The sequence below is a fragment of the Mustela nivalis genome (genome assembly GCF_964662115.1).
Source record: "Mustela nivalis genome assembly, chromosome: 16".
NCBI lineage: Eukaryota > Metazoa > Chordata > Mammalia > Carnivora > Mustelidae > Mustela > Mustela nivalis.
The window spans coordinates 47,078,245-47,092,889 of NC_139035.1; the positions used below are offsets into that span (position 1 = coordinate 47,078,245).

General features: G+C 34.7%; 1 long non-coding RNA gene across 1 annotated transcript in view; it reads left to right on the forward strand.

Annotated features, from left to right (window-relative positions):
• Positions 1 to 744: 744 nt before the first annotated feature.
• LOC309849513 overlaps positions 745 to 14,645 on the forward strand; it is a 43,530-nt gene continuing 29,629 nt past the window's right edge. The window contains exons 1-2 of the long non-coding RNA XR_014303743.1: positions 745 to 796; positions 6,186 to 6,317. This is a non-coding gene — a long non-coding RNA (uncharacterized lncRNA). The remainder of the gene's footprint in view (positions 797 to 6,185; positions 6,318 to 14,645) is intronic.

A 14,645-nucleotide genomic window follows, 5' to 3' on the forward strand; every position in this document is an offset into this window, starting at 1 on the left:
TCAGTGACCTTTCCTTGCCCCTTCCAACCACACTCAATTTTACTTCTTAGAGGCAACCACTTCAACTGTCTACAGGCCTGGCTTTAGGCCAGTAACATATTGGTACTTTGTAATTTATGATGTTTTATGTCACTATTATCAGAGAAATGCAAATCAAAACCACCATGAGATAATCATCTCATACCTGTTCAGATATTTATTATAAAAAATAAAAAAAAAACGCAAATGCTAAACATTGGTGAGAACGTGGGGGAATTTGAACCCTTGCACACTTATGGTAGAAATGCAAAATGGTACAGCAGTCATGGAGAACAGAATGGAGGTTCTTCAAAAAAAAAAAAAAATTAAAGATGAAAAATAAACTACCAAATGATCCAGTAATTCCACTCTTGGGTATTTCTCCAGATTAAAAGAAATCAGGATCTTGAAGACAAATTAGCACTCTCATGTTAAGTGCACTATTCACAATAGCCAAGATGTCAAAGCAACCTAAATGCCCACCGATAGATAAATGGATAGAGAAAATGTGTTGTAGTATATACATGCAATGAAATATTACTCAGCCTTTAAAAAGAAGAAAATATGCAATATACTACAACATGGAAGAACTTTGAAGACATTCTAAGTAAAATAAGCCAATCACAGGACAAATATTGTATGATTCCAGTTCTATGGCAGTACTTAAAATAGTCAAACTCAGAGAAGCAGAGAGTAGAACAATGGTTATTAGAGTCTGGGGGAAGAGGAAGTGGGAGTTGCTAATCAGAGATTAAGAAGTTTCATTTATGCAAGATAAGTAAGTTCACAAGATCAGCTGTACAGCACTATACTTAAAATTCTCTATACTTAATGGCACATTTAAATTTTGTTAAGAGGATAAATCTCATGTTGTGTTCTTACTACAATAATATAAGAAAAAATTAAGGTGGTGAGTAAATATGTACTGAATTATTAAAGACAAATTATTTGAAAAACAGTATTAACAAAAAAACATTAATATAAGTATATTCTAAGGCATAAATGGATATTTATACCTTGTTTTCTTAGGAAGACGTGTGTGCTTTTTGAAATGTGATAAAAGAGAGAAACAGTAACACATTGCTATTTTCTTTCCCCTGAAAATAGATAACTTGTTCAAAAATAAGAAGTAAATCTGTAATTAATCTTCAAACTGCCTAGCCATTGGTAGAAAATTATTTTCTAACACATTCAGCAAATGATGGAAAATTATTCTAAGCAAGTAGTACGTAGAACATTTGCACATTTAATTTATAAGAAAGGTTAATTGCATTGCTCTGTTAGCATGGCCTGCTTGAGTGCTGAATCCAGTGAGCATAAATGATTTTTAAGTACACAGTGAAAGAGTGAATTTTCCCTAGGGTTATTCCTAAGGCTTTTGTGCTCAGTCAAGCAATAAGAGATGTTATACATCTCTACAGTGATTGTTCTCAGTATCCCTGAAGTTTATTCCTTAAAGATCATGAGACAAAAACTCAATAATAAATGGAATTCTGGTGCTAGCATCTAAACAAAACAAAAAAAGGAACATTATTGGTTTTCTTCTTCTTAAAAAAAATATAAAACACTTGTAACCTAAACATATAGTGATAATGCTTTGGGTCACTGAACTCTTATCCTTTCCCGTCAAATTAGGAAGACTCTATTCAAGATATTTTTAATTCCAATCATATTTTCTGTCTTCATAGAAGCAGAATTCTTTGGCAAAAGTTGTGGAAGAGGGGAGTGTTTATAATTTGGGCTACTTCTTGTAATCGCCTCACAAGAAATACAAAGGGGAGTTCTTCAAACTCGGATGAAAGTGCTCTGACATCTGAAAAAATATGAATGTATAAAACTAACTGGTAAAGGCAAATGCACAACAGAATCAGATGCTGTGATGGTGTTCTGTAAATCAATTTCAACCTTAGTTTAAAGGTTAAAAACAGATGTATTAAAAACAACTATAGCTCCAATATTTGGATGCTTAAAATATCAAAGTCCTTTAGAGAAATAATTTATTTACTTATTATATAGATATTTTTCAAACTTCTCCATTGGAATTAGGGGAAATACTAAGGTAGTTCTTCCATCCTTGATGTGGACAGTCACACACTGCCATTTGTATCTCTTCACCTCTTCCACAATAAAATAAACTTAGCATTTGACACATTTCTTTTGGTTCATCATTAATCTTCCCCATTTTTGTCTTTCCTGGTGACTAGAAATGCTGATGAGGCCAACTTCTGACTGTCAAATAATATAGTTAGCAACAATTAGTACTTAATATAGGCTTTGTCCTTAAAATAATTGGCTTCTTATTCCTCTGGTTCCTGGTATCTTTATTCTTGGCTGGGGAATGACAGGAATGGAAGCAGCCACTCTGGGCATACGGATGGAAACCAGATGTTGAGAGTGACCAAACTTCAAAGTCGTTGTCCTTGTAATCATTATTAGGTATCGTACACATTTCATTTCTCAACATCTTTTCCATTTCTCACAATAAAAATAATGTAGAAAGCTTCCATACAGTTTACTTTATTCATCAGTGTTCCATGGGAATTTGATGTATTAGTCCAAACCAGGCTTTATATTCAAAGATATATTAAGGGGAATCAGGAGCTCAGTTCTGCATTTGAAGGCATCACTGTAAAAAGTAGGCAATTTTTGGAGCTTTTTATCTACCATCAGTTATTATTCCCAACTTGGAGCCTTAATCAGAGATTTATTTTTAGTAAATACAATGAAGTTGTGCTGTTTACAGATTATTTCCATGTATTATTTTAATTTTTTAAAGCGATACATTCATTTAATCCTTTATTCTTCATTAGTTTTTATATTATCGCAGGGACTATGAAATCAAAACCCTTAAGAAACATGCTTTGATTAAAATGAATAAAACACTTGATAGCAGTAATGAATGAACTCAATTTGCCATTTACGCAAATAAATTTCGTTAAGTTAAACCTACCACATTATTTAAAAAAAAAAAAAAGAAAAAACGAATAGCTAATTTCTAATTTCCAAAACATTCAGACATGCATATATTTTATTTCAATCAACTACATCATGGTAGTGCAATATAATCAGACATTTCAAAATCATTGTGCCATGTTCAACCATATGCAATATTGATTAAGGGGTTATGTTCTTGTTTTATTAAGCAGTGATTTGGTTTAGTCTGAAAGAGGTACAAATTATTCAAATTAGGTCTTCTGGATTCAAAGTATACTAGGCACAGATGAAAATGGAGGAAGTGGGGGTTGTAGGCTTTACTCTCTCTACAGATGTGAGGTAAGAATACCATATACAAGGCATTCGGGTATTTGTAGTTAAATAATTTTTCAGATTATTTGATTTATTAATTGTGGGTAGACAAACTTTGTATTAGGGATTACAGGAAAGCCAGTCTTTTTCCAAAACAGCCCATTTTGGTCCAACGTGTGGCTTCTAATGATTGATTTGAAATCATGTCAGGATCAATGTGCTTTTTTAGTCTAAATCAAGAGCAGATGCTGATTAGTTATGAGATGAATATACATTTTAGGACACAGATTGTTTTTACCAGTTTGCTATTTAATAAAAGTTTTACTTAAGATAGTCAAAGGCAATGAATATATTAAAAGGGATTTTTTTTTGCAAATTTTGAGCAAATACTGGATCTAAATTTATGATGGGAAATATAACAAGGTCCCTTGCACAATATAATGTTAGCAAAATTACCTTTTGAGTTTTTCAACATTCATCTATTTTCTAAAATCAAAATATCATATAATTTTACAATGAACATATCTTTGCTCTGAAAGCTTATTGTTGTTACAATACAGCAATGGACAGCTTTCTATTGTTGTTATCCACATAGTAATGGGCAGCTCTCTAAAAAGATTGCTAAAAATAATCACTGGTCTTTGTGGGGGCACCTTTCCCCCAAAACATAATTACTAGGAAATAAAAAAACAACAATGTATTTCTTGACATGTAAAATAAGAATTTACTCATTGTATTCTGATAATAAAAGAATAGTGAATATAATAAATTTCTTGGGAACTCAGTTACCAGCTTAGTTTTTATTTTTATTTTTATTTTTTTAAGATTTTATTTATTTGACAGAGAGAGATCACAAGCAGGCAAAGGCAGGCAGAGAGAGAGGAAGGGAAGCAGGCTCCCCACCGAGCAGAGAGCCCAATGCGGGGCTTGATCCCAGGACCTGAGCTGAAAGCAAAGGCTTTAACCCACTGAGCCACTCAGGCGCCCCCCAGCTTAGTTTTTAGATGAGCACACAAAATCCTAAAGAGGCTGCTTTTGTCTATGACTGCCTCACTGATGAATAGATAACCTAAAGCTAGAACTTATCACTCTTTAGTCCCAGAGCAGAATCATACCTACATCTCATAGAGCCATGGTGCTCAAACCAGAACAAAAGAAAAATTCCATCACATTTTGCTGAGGTTCTTCAAAAAAGGTATAAAGAATTATCATAGAAAAATATTTTATTTAAAAACAATGGGAAAATACATTGTTTTCCAATATGTTGACTCTCCAACTAGCAGATTGCAGTTGGTCAATAGTTCCTTTTCAACATTTTAGCAACTGGAACTTAATGAAAATTCTAGTGATATGTCTCTGCTGTGAAAATAGCCAAAATTTTGTGTTGCCAATAAATAATCAGAATCCATTTTTGAAAACCTCAAAGATGATATATTATTGAAGGAATCTAAACCCTATTAGACCTCAAAATATCAAACATTTATAAAATAGAGAATGTAAATTTTATGTAAAATTTCATATGTAAAAGTTTAACCACTTAAAGATTTAACCTAACTTAAACTTTTCAAATAAGACATAATTGTAATATAAAATTATTTCAAAACAATAAGTATAAAGTCATTTCTTAAATACATATATACAATACATATATACATATATACAAGAAACCTCATGCACTAAACATGCACTAAAATATTTGGGATGTGTTATATACAACGCATTGTGAACCAAACTCACAAAAATGGAAAAGAAAAAAATATAGATTAATACCACATTTCACATATAGATTAATACCACATTTCACATATAGATTAATACCACATTTCACATATTTGAGGGTGTTAACAATTGTTAAGATGCACCATTATTTTTTTATGCTACTTAGAAAAACCCTTCATTTAAAGTATGATACAATGCAAAGAACTCTGCCCAACTAATGAATCGTTACTATCTAACTGGACTTCCTAATCATCTTGCTTCATTTGCATTTTTAACATGTCATAGGCAACTTTTGTGCATGTACTTCAGTCACAAAACATAACCCAGTTCCATCTACCTCTCTCAGTGTTTTCCTTAGTCACTATAAAGCTGTTGCTGGTTGCTTTTCAAAAAGAAAGGGGTGGGAGGAATCTAGTCATCCTTTTAGGAATGAATGTTTGCTTCTTTCTATCAAATTATGCTTCTCTGCTTGGCTTTTCCTAACTTTTTATGCAACAGCTTTCTATGACAACGCTAAAATAGCCCAATCTTATTGAAGACTTGAGTGGGAATTCAGTTGATTGACAATCACACATATAGTTCAACTAAAGTGAGGTCAGTATGAAGAGCTATGACCATACCCACACATGAGCCTTATGTTTTTTTTTTTTTTAATGTAAAATAAAACCAAAGGACACAATATCTGTTTCCTGCTAGGTACATCTCTTTCCCAAATTCTGATATTCTCCAAACACTAAAAATAACACCAACAGCCACACATCTGGAAATATTACCAAAAACAGAAAGTGACCACTGAAACAACTTCCCACAATACATCAAGCATCAATATAATTATAAAATGACAGTAAAAAAAAAATGTGGTCTAAAGATAATAGGTACATTAACAGAGTTGACATCACTATTTATAACTTCTCCCTAGGCATGCTTCAAGGTACCCTTTTTAACATGGGGGCTTAACTTGAGAATTTTTAGACAGTTAAGTGAACCCAGGCTATGACTGAGTAGCATACAAGCATCACAACGAGAACAGCTGTAAAAGCTCGGTGAAATAAAAACATGCTGACATTTGAAAGTCTTAGAAAGCATCCAAGACAGCTGACATTTAAGGGTCAATGTACCACAAAAGAAATGCAGTGAGATGAGCCCGATATTCTCTGCTGCCTTTTCCTTGAGACACTTTCTGTTTCTTAATTGGTATTCAGTTTGGAGGTCAAGAAAAAGAAGATCAGAACTACAGCGGTCTCATGTAGCTGGCCAAGCACTGGAGATCAGGGATATGAAGGTGCCCTGGACTTCAGAGGTCAAGACGCCAAAGGAAATGCAGCCTCTGCAAGGTGAGTTTGATATGGCGTCTTAACTTTCTCCTTAAGCTTTTGTCATTTTCTCATCTTTGTTGGTCAAGAGTATAATAAAGGAAGCAAAGTATGATAGGTAAGAAAATGAAAAGATAAGCAATAGCTGTGCTCTTGGATAGGCTGGGGCAGATTGCAGCGGTCCGACCATCATTACCGTGAAAACAACAGAGATTTTCACAATGGCAGTGTGAGGTGCTCAACAAACCCTCTCTCCAGGGAAATGAACATTTATGGACAAAAATACACATATATAACATTGAAGTCTCTGGAAATTGTCTTAAGAGCATATAGCAAATAGAAAAACATATTTACAGAAACTGACTAAATGTCAGCAACAACAGTGAGAACCACACATGCTCTTTCCTTAGGTCCCATCCCCAGCTTAGAATGATATCCTCCAGGAGGATGCAGCTAAGAACACAGAACTTCCACCAAGCCACTGGCTCCCATTCGAAGGTTACAAGTTTGTTCTAGGGGGGTCTAGGCCCCCGTATCCTTACTCACACCTGCAGTTCTAGGTTGCAGAAACAATTTCAGGCAGCATAGTCAAGAGGACAACTACATACTGTCTCCCAGAGATACACTTTAGATTCAAAGTTACAAATAGATTGAAGTAAAAGTATTAAACCATGCACACAGGAATCATGCAGGCAGAAACCATAAGAACTGAAATGGCTGTACTAATATTAAACAGGATAGACATAAAAGATTATTTGCATAGACATATTTTATAATAATTAAAGTGTCAATCAATCAAGATGAAAAACAAGTATAAACATATACTCACCTAATAATAGTGTCCTAAAGCTCATGAAGCAAAACTGATAGAATTGAAAGGAGAAATAGACAATTTAGTTATAAGATTTGGGGACTTAAATACCTATAGTCCATAATAAATAGTGCTACCAGGCATTTCAACAATGTACAGAAAACTTGAAAACACTCTAAACTAAGTAGATCCAACATATGTCTCTAGAACATTCCATACAACCATCGCAAGTTCACATTCTTCTCTTGCACATATGGAATACACTCTAAGATCACATGCAAGACCACAAGATAAGTCACAATATATTCAGAAGAGACGAAATAAAATAAAGTATATTCTGCAGACAATAGAATGAAATTAGAAATAAATAATGGGGGGATGGTGGAAAAATGGCAACAAGAAACCAGCTTTCATTTCCCCATAAAGAAGCAATGGTTAGGCAAGCTATCCATGAACAAAAACAACTCTGAGACCTCTAGACCACTTAGGAGGTTTTAGCAACACAGTTAAACAAAAAATAGACCGTTTTCCAAAGAAGACCTACAAATGGACAACAGGTACTTATAAGAAGGTGTTTGACATCACTATTTATCAAGGAAATGCAAATCAAAATCATGGAGCGATATCATCTCACGCATGTTAGAATGGCTGTCATCAAGAAGACAAGGGCCAACAAGTATTGGTGAGGGTGTGGACAAAAGGGAACCCTTGTGCACTACTGATGAGCTAGCACTACTGATGAGGTAACCACTATAGAAAACAGTATGCAGTTTTCTCAAAAAACTGAAAATAGATCTATCCGATGTTCAGTAATCCCACTTCCAGGGATATATCCAAAGGAATTGAAAGCATGACCTTGAAGAGGTATATCTGCATCCCCATGTTCCCTGCTGTGCTAGTCATACTAGTCAAGGCATGGAAACAAGGTAAGTGTCCATCAGTGGATGAATAGATAAAAAAATAGATGTATAATTATCACTCTTCGCAGATGATATGATACTATATATAGAAAACCCAAAAGACTCCACTCCAAAACTGCTAGAACTTATACAGGAATTCAGTAAAGTGTCAGGATATAAAATCAATGCACAGAAATCAGTTGCATTTCTCTACACCAACAGCAAGACAGAAGAAAGGGAAATTAAGGAGTCAATCCCATTTACAATTGCATCCAAAACCATAAGATACCTAGGAATAAACCTAACCAAAGAGACACAGAATCTATACTCAGAAAACTATAAAGTGCTCATGAAAGAAATTGAGGAAGACACAAAGAAATGGAAAAATGTTCCATGCTCCTGGATTGGAAGAATAAATATTGTGAAAATGTCTATGCTACCTAAAGCAATCTACACATTTAATGCAATTCCTATCAAAGTACCATCCATCTTTTTCAAAGAAATGGAACAAATAATGCTAAAATTTATATGGAACCAGAAAAGACCTCGAATAGCCAAAGGGATATTGAAAAAGAAAGCCAACGTTGGTGGCATCACAATTCCGGACTTCAAGCTCTATTACAAAGCTGTCATCATCAAGACAGCATGGTACTGGCACAAAAACAGACCCATAGATCAATGGAACAGAATAGAGAGCCCAGAAATAGACCCTCAACTCTATGGTCAACTAATCTTCGACAAAGCAGGAAAGAATGTCCAATGGAAAAAAGACAGCCTCTTCAATAAATGTATAATGGAATATTATTCAGCAATAGAAAGAAGGAAATCCTGGCATTTGTGACAATTTAGATGAACCTTAAGGGCATTATAATAAAAGAAAAAAGTCAGATAGGAGAAAGACAAATACTATATAATAACATTGGGGTATGGATTCAAAAGAGCTAAACTCAGAGAAACAGAGAGTAGAATGATGGTTACCAGGAGCTGGAATTGGGGGAAATGGACAGACACTGGTCAAAGGGTTTAAACTTCAAGTCAAAGAGATTAGCAAGTTCTGGGGATCTAATATTACAACACGGTTATTATAGCTAATAATAAGGTTTTATATCCTTGAATGTTTGCAAGGGAGAAGATTGTAAATGTTCTCACCATAAAAAGAAACAGGAATTTTGTGACAAAATGGAGGTATTAGTTAATACTACGGTGGTAATCATTTTACATTAGATGTATCAAATCATCAGACAGCATATCTTAAATTTACACAATGTTATATGTCAATTATATCTCAATAAAGCTGAAAAATTTTTCAACAAAACAGTTATAGAGGAATTTGGAAAATTCACATATAAGTAGAAACTAAATAATACATCTATATATAACTGATGGGTCAAAAAGTTTAAAAATATGGTAAATGTGCAATAGTCTCCTTTTTCCTCTTGAATGTTTTCAGTTATGTTTGATGGCTAAAGAAAAAAAAATAGAATACTGTCAGATTTTCTCCATGTATATAAAGGCAATATTTTAAACAATTATGAAGTGCAAATATGTCATTCTTAGGGCTATAATCCAATATTAAAATTTTTTATTTTGTTCAAATTATTCTGACTTTCACCACTGGGAGGTTTCCAAATTGACTTCCCTCGTCTTTTTAATGTGCTCCATCCATTTTTCTCTTTTACAAAACTCCCTGTGTTCTATAAGATGCTCCATGTTTATCTTCTATTTCCTAGGTTCGAGTCCTAGAATCTGCTATTTCTTCAAGTAGCCCTGATTCCTTTCCTTGGAGATTGTTAATTAAAACAAAGATTTGAGCATAAGGTGGATTCATTTTTAGTGAGGTTTTGCTGCTTTTAAACCTTGTCAATGAACAGAGCTGGGAAATAGCAATGTTAACTCATGAATAAACACATAGCTATTTATTTTTATATCAAGCAATCAACATAGCCATTAAAGCAATTTAATTATATGTATTGAATATATTTAGAGTAATTATAAACTGTGTGTGAGTTTTCTGAAAATCTTCATTTCATTGGCAAGATCATCTAGTAACATTTATTTACCTTTGTTATAAAGAACTATTGGTATTTCTTATAGCTGAAAATGAATTCTTTCAACATTTGTCTATCTATAGTATTTTTATTTATGTCTTTTTCTTAAGGATATTTTCAAAGAATTCTGGACTGATAGTTCTTACTTTCTCTTCTAGTATTTTAAATATGTTTCCCTTTGCTGCCTTCTTTTTTTTTTTTATTGTGTTATGTTAGTCACCATACATCATTAGTTTTTGATGTAGTGTTCCATGATTCATTGTTTACATATAACAACCACTGCTCCATGCAATATGTGCCCTCCTTAATTTTAATTGATCTCCATTATTTTTGGTGAGAACTCTGACACCATTCTTATTGGTTTTCTGTATGTAATTCATCTATTTTTACTAGTTGCTTTAACATTTTTTTCTGTCATATTGCTTTTCAACAGTTTGATAAGGATGCACTTAGGGGTGTGTGTGTGTGTGTATGTGTGTGTGTGTGTGAGAGAGAGAGAGAGAGAATTTCTATTCTTGTGTTTTTCTAAACTACTGAGATTAATGGGTTTATGCTTTTAACTTGAGGAAATTGTTGGACATTATCTCTTCACTATTTTTTTTCTGTCCCATTTTCTTTCTCTTCTTGTCAGGTACTCCAATTACATATATATTAGAATATTTTACTTCTTTTACTTCACCTCAATACCTTGGATATTTTTTTACATTTATCTTTCTACCATTTTCTGTTTCTGTTTCAGTTGGAATAATTTCTATTGATTGCTTATGCTTCTTCTTCCTTCTATTTTGTTCAGCCCACTGATAAACCCACCAAAGTATTACTCATCTCCAATAATGTTTTCATTATGAGCATTATAATTGGCTTATTCTGTTCTATATTATTTATGGACTTGTTTATCTGTACACATTTGTTGTTCCCCTTTCAAATTTCAAACTCTGTTCCATTTCTGAATTGGGTTCCATTGACTTTTTCCTCTCTTGATACTGTGTCACATTTTCATTAATTTTTTTTAAAGATTTTATTCACTTAATTTATTCATTTAAAGATTTTATCCACTTATTTGACAGAGAGAGAGAGAAAGCACAAGTAGGGGGGGTGGCAGGCAGAGAGGAAAGGAGAAACAGGCTTCCCGCAGAGCAGGGGGAGCCCAATGTGGTACTTGAACCCAGGACCCTGGGATCATGACCTGAGCCAAAGGCAGTTGCTTAAACAACTGAGCCATCCAGTGGCCCCCATTATTTTTTAAGTAAATTCTCTAATATTTGTCTTGAATGTAAGGTTTCATAGTAAAGGAAGAACGAACACTAAAGTAAATAGTACTAATACATTATTTTCTTAAGATTATTTATTTTAGAGAAAGAGAGGGTGCACGTGTGAAAGCAGGGAGGGGCAGAGGGAGAGAATCTTCAACTGACTCCCGGCTGAGCTTGGAGCTCAGCATGGGGCTCGATATCAGGACCTATAAGATCATGACCTGAGCTGAAACCAAGAGTCTGACACTTAATAACTGAGCCACAAGGTGCCCCAATACCAATATATTATTTATAACAATAATATGATCCCCAGAAAAGATCACTGGCTATCTGTCAACATGTGTCATAAAGTCAATTTGGCCTGGAGCTAAGTTGGGTCTGGGCTTTGCAGTTTGGGAACAGAAGCTTCCCTCAAGTGATTTAAACTGCAGATCTTCTTCCCTACGCTCAGACAGCAGCAGGCCCCTGTACCTGCAACTTAAAGGTCCTTTTCAGGCCATCTGCACACACCAGTATATGGTGCCACAGCTTGGTTCTCAATGTAAGGTGGTTGCCTATGAGGTTTCTTTCTTTGCTCTTCTCTACCTGTCGACCTTAGCAGATCCTTTGTGCTTAATCTTTAGTGGGTAAAAAAAAAATTTTTTCAACTTCCTTAACCATCTTTCATCTGCAGATGGCTTAGACTGATCATGGGTTTCTCTCACTTGCCTAATACCAGATTTTTGCAAAATTCTTCAGCACGCACCCATGGAGGACTCTCAGCTTTCCTCCACAGCCCCTCCCAAATGGGAGACAGCTGTTGCCTCCTACTCAGTGTGAAGATGGAAGTGCCTGGAGACTGTCTCTGGGTTCTTCTGTTCCACCCTCAAACTTCAGCACTCATTCCTCAGAGGAGGTCTCTCTCCACCGCCTGCTTTTCTGCCAATCACGGCAGGAGCGCTCTGGGGAATCTGTGTTAAAAAGTGGAAATTGCATGGAGATTCCTGTTGTGCCTGGGCCTCCCAGGGATTCTAAACTATCATGCCAGACCACCCTAAGGTTTTACAAATTTGATCAATTTCATCAGTGTTCTTTCTTGCGTCTGTGGCAGTACGTTTTGCTTCCTGCTGCTTTGCCAAGAATGAAAGCTGCTGTGGGTTCCTCCTTCCCCAAAATAGACTTGTCACTTTTTGGATTGTAGTTAATTTGACTCTTTGCCCACTAAGCTCTCAGATGCTATGTTCATGTTGTTAGGATGCAAGAGAGTTGTCTTGTGACTCTATCCTAAAACAAAAGCAGAAGTTTTGTTTTTGAAGGTCAATAATTACAGTATCTCAAAACTACATACTTTGAAACTATTCTAATTATGAAAAGCTTCAGATGTCAAATTCAAAATGACATACACATTTGGAAATGCATTTTACTTGAAATTTTCCCTACAGTGTACCCAAACAATGATGCTCAGTGACCACAATCCTAAGGCATTTCCTGATAACTGCTATGTCCAATGATAAAAGAAAATGAGTGATTATAAACCCTAATACAGGCATAATATCAAGACAGCTAGACTTCAAGAATAGAAATTCTGGTCTCTTCTATCTCCCCCCCCCCCAAAACGCAAGCCATTTGGAAAACTAACGGAGCACACAAAGTATGGTGGGAAAAAAGGAGTCCATAATATTAACTATAATCAGTTGTGTAAATGAGGACTGTAGCAATAGTTATCTCCACTCCCACCTTCCCTCTCCATCCACAGCACATATAAAGAGGTTGGTGCTAGAGGTTGTTTGATGGACTTTAAATTATAGTAACGTAATCACCCCAAGATGGATAAGGCAACTAAAAGGATACTCAGATGTCTCTTGAGGAAATGTCTAATGCATGGTGTATGTGCATGTGTGCACATGCCAGGAATAAGTGTGACATATTAGGTGAGAATAATTGTTCTTTCTCTTATTATTATGGGAAATTTTATGGTTAGGAGGTACACCGTATAGATCTTCAGTAGCAAACCAGTATGGGGTATGGGCTTATTAATTCTCAGTATCTATTCTCATGCTCTCCTAGGGTGCTCTCCGGAAGAGTAGAGACTGAATGTTCATAATTACTTCTTTTCTACTCCTTGTGGTTGCATCTGGGCAGCAGTTACATTCTAGAGTAAGAAACATTTGTTTGATATCCTAAAAGATGTTTAAGAGGAAATGGAGCCATCTTCTGCTGATTGTTTCTTTTGGCAACAAGCCGGCATTTTAGTGGCCACCTACTAGTCCATTTCCAAATAGCTGCTGAGACTATGATCCTTGGCTCATAACAATGACCTTTTGGGTTTTTTGTTTGTTTGTTTGTTTTGTTTTGTTTTTTCATTAAAAAAATTAATTCCATTTTCTTTTCCATTTAAGAATCTTTTTAAGACTTTGACACTGTTAGTATTGTATACCTGGGTTCGGACAAAAGTATGATATATCTGTCATTAGAGCCATCATTTTAGGATACAGGCTATTTCCACTGTCCTAAAAATCTTCTGTGATTTGCTAATTCATCTCCCCCACTCCCACCCATAGCAGGCACTAATCTTTTTATTGTCTCCATAGTTCTGTGACTATTTCTTCCTGAATTCATTAATTCCAGTGATGAATCTTGATTGTCACTCCATCTGTTGATTTGTAAGACTTCATACTGCCTTCATTGATGATCTTTCTGCTTTTTGTACCTAGAATATTTCCGTTTACCATCACTTGTTTATACTTACACAAAGGAAAAGCTCATATAAATCGAGTAAACAACCTATGAATTTTAAGTATAAAACTCTTGAACCCACAAATTCATCAGGTTTCTTCCAATCTAAACTTTGATGTGCTTTGAAAAAAAAAATACAAGGGTTACAGTGATAGAAACCTGAATGGCTATTCATTTCATGATTACACGTATGGTTCTCCATATAAGCACAAATGGTTTCCCTTGGAAAGAACTGCTTTTGCAAATACGAGACTCAGTCAAAAATTCATGTATGCTACATTCAGATACAAGAAAGTATAGCAATAAAAATATAATTTAAAAGATATAATTTCTCTCATACAGCATTTCCATGTTTCCTATGGCAAAATACTATAATTATAAACCTTATCTGCCTTATTAATATTACATGTGAGGTGCCTTCAGGAAACATTTTACATAATCTGAAAATCATCCTATTTCAATATGCCAATGTTCCCTCTCAGCTCTTGAAATTACAATGCTGGGAATCTAGCCCAAGAAAATAATCCTGAATATAAGAACAGCTTCATGCATTCCAATATTCTTCCATTTCACTTATATTAATAAAAATAGAATTTATCCCTTAATACTAAAAAACAAGTTTT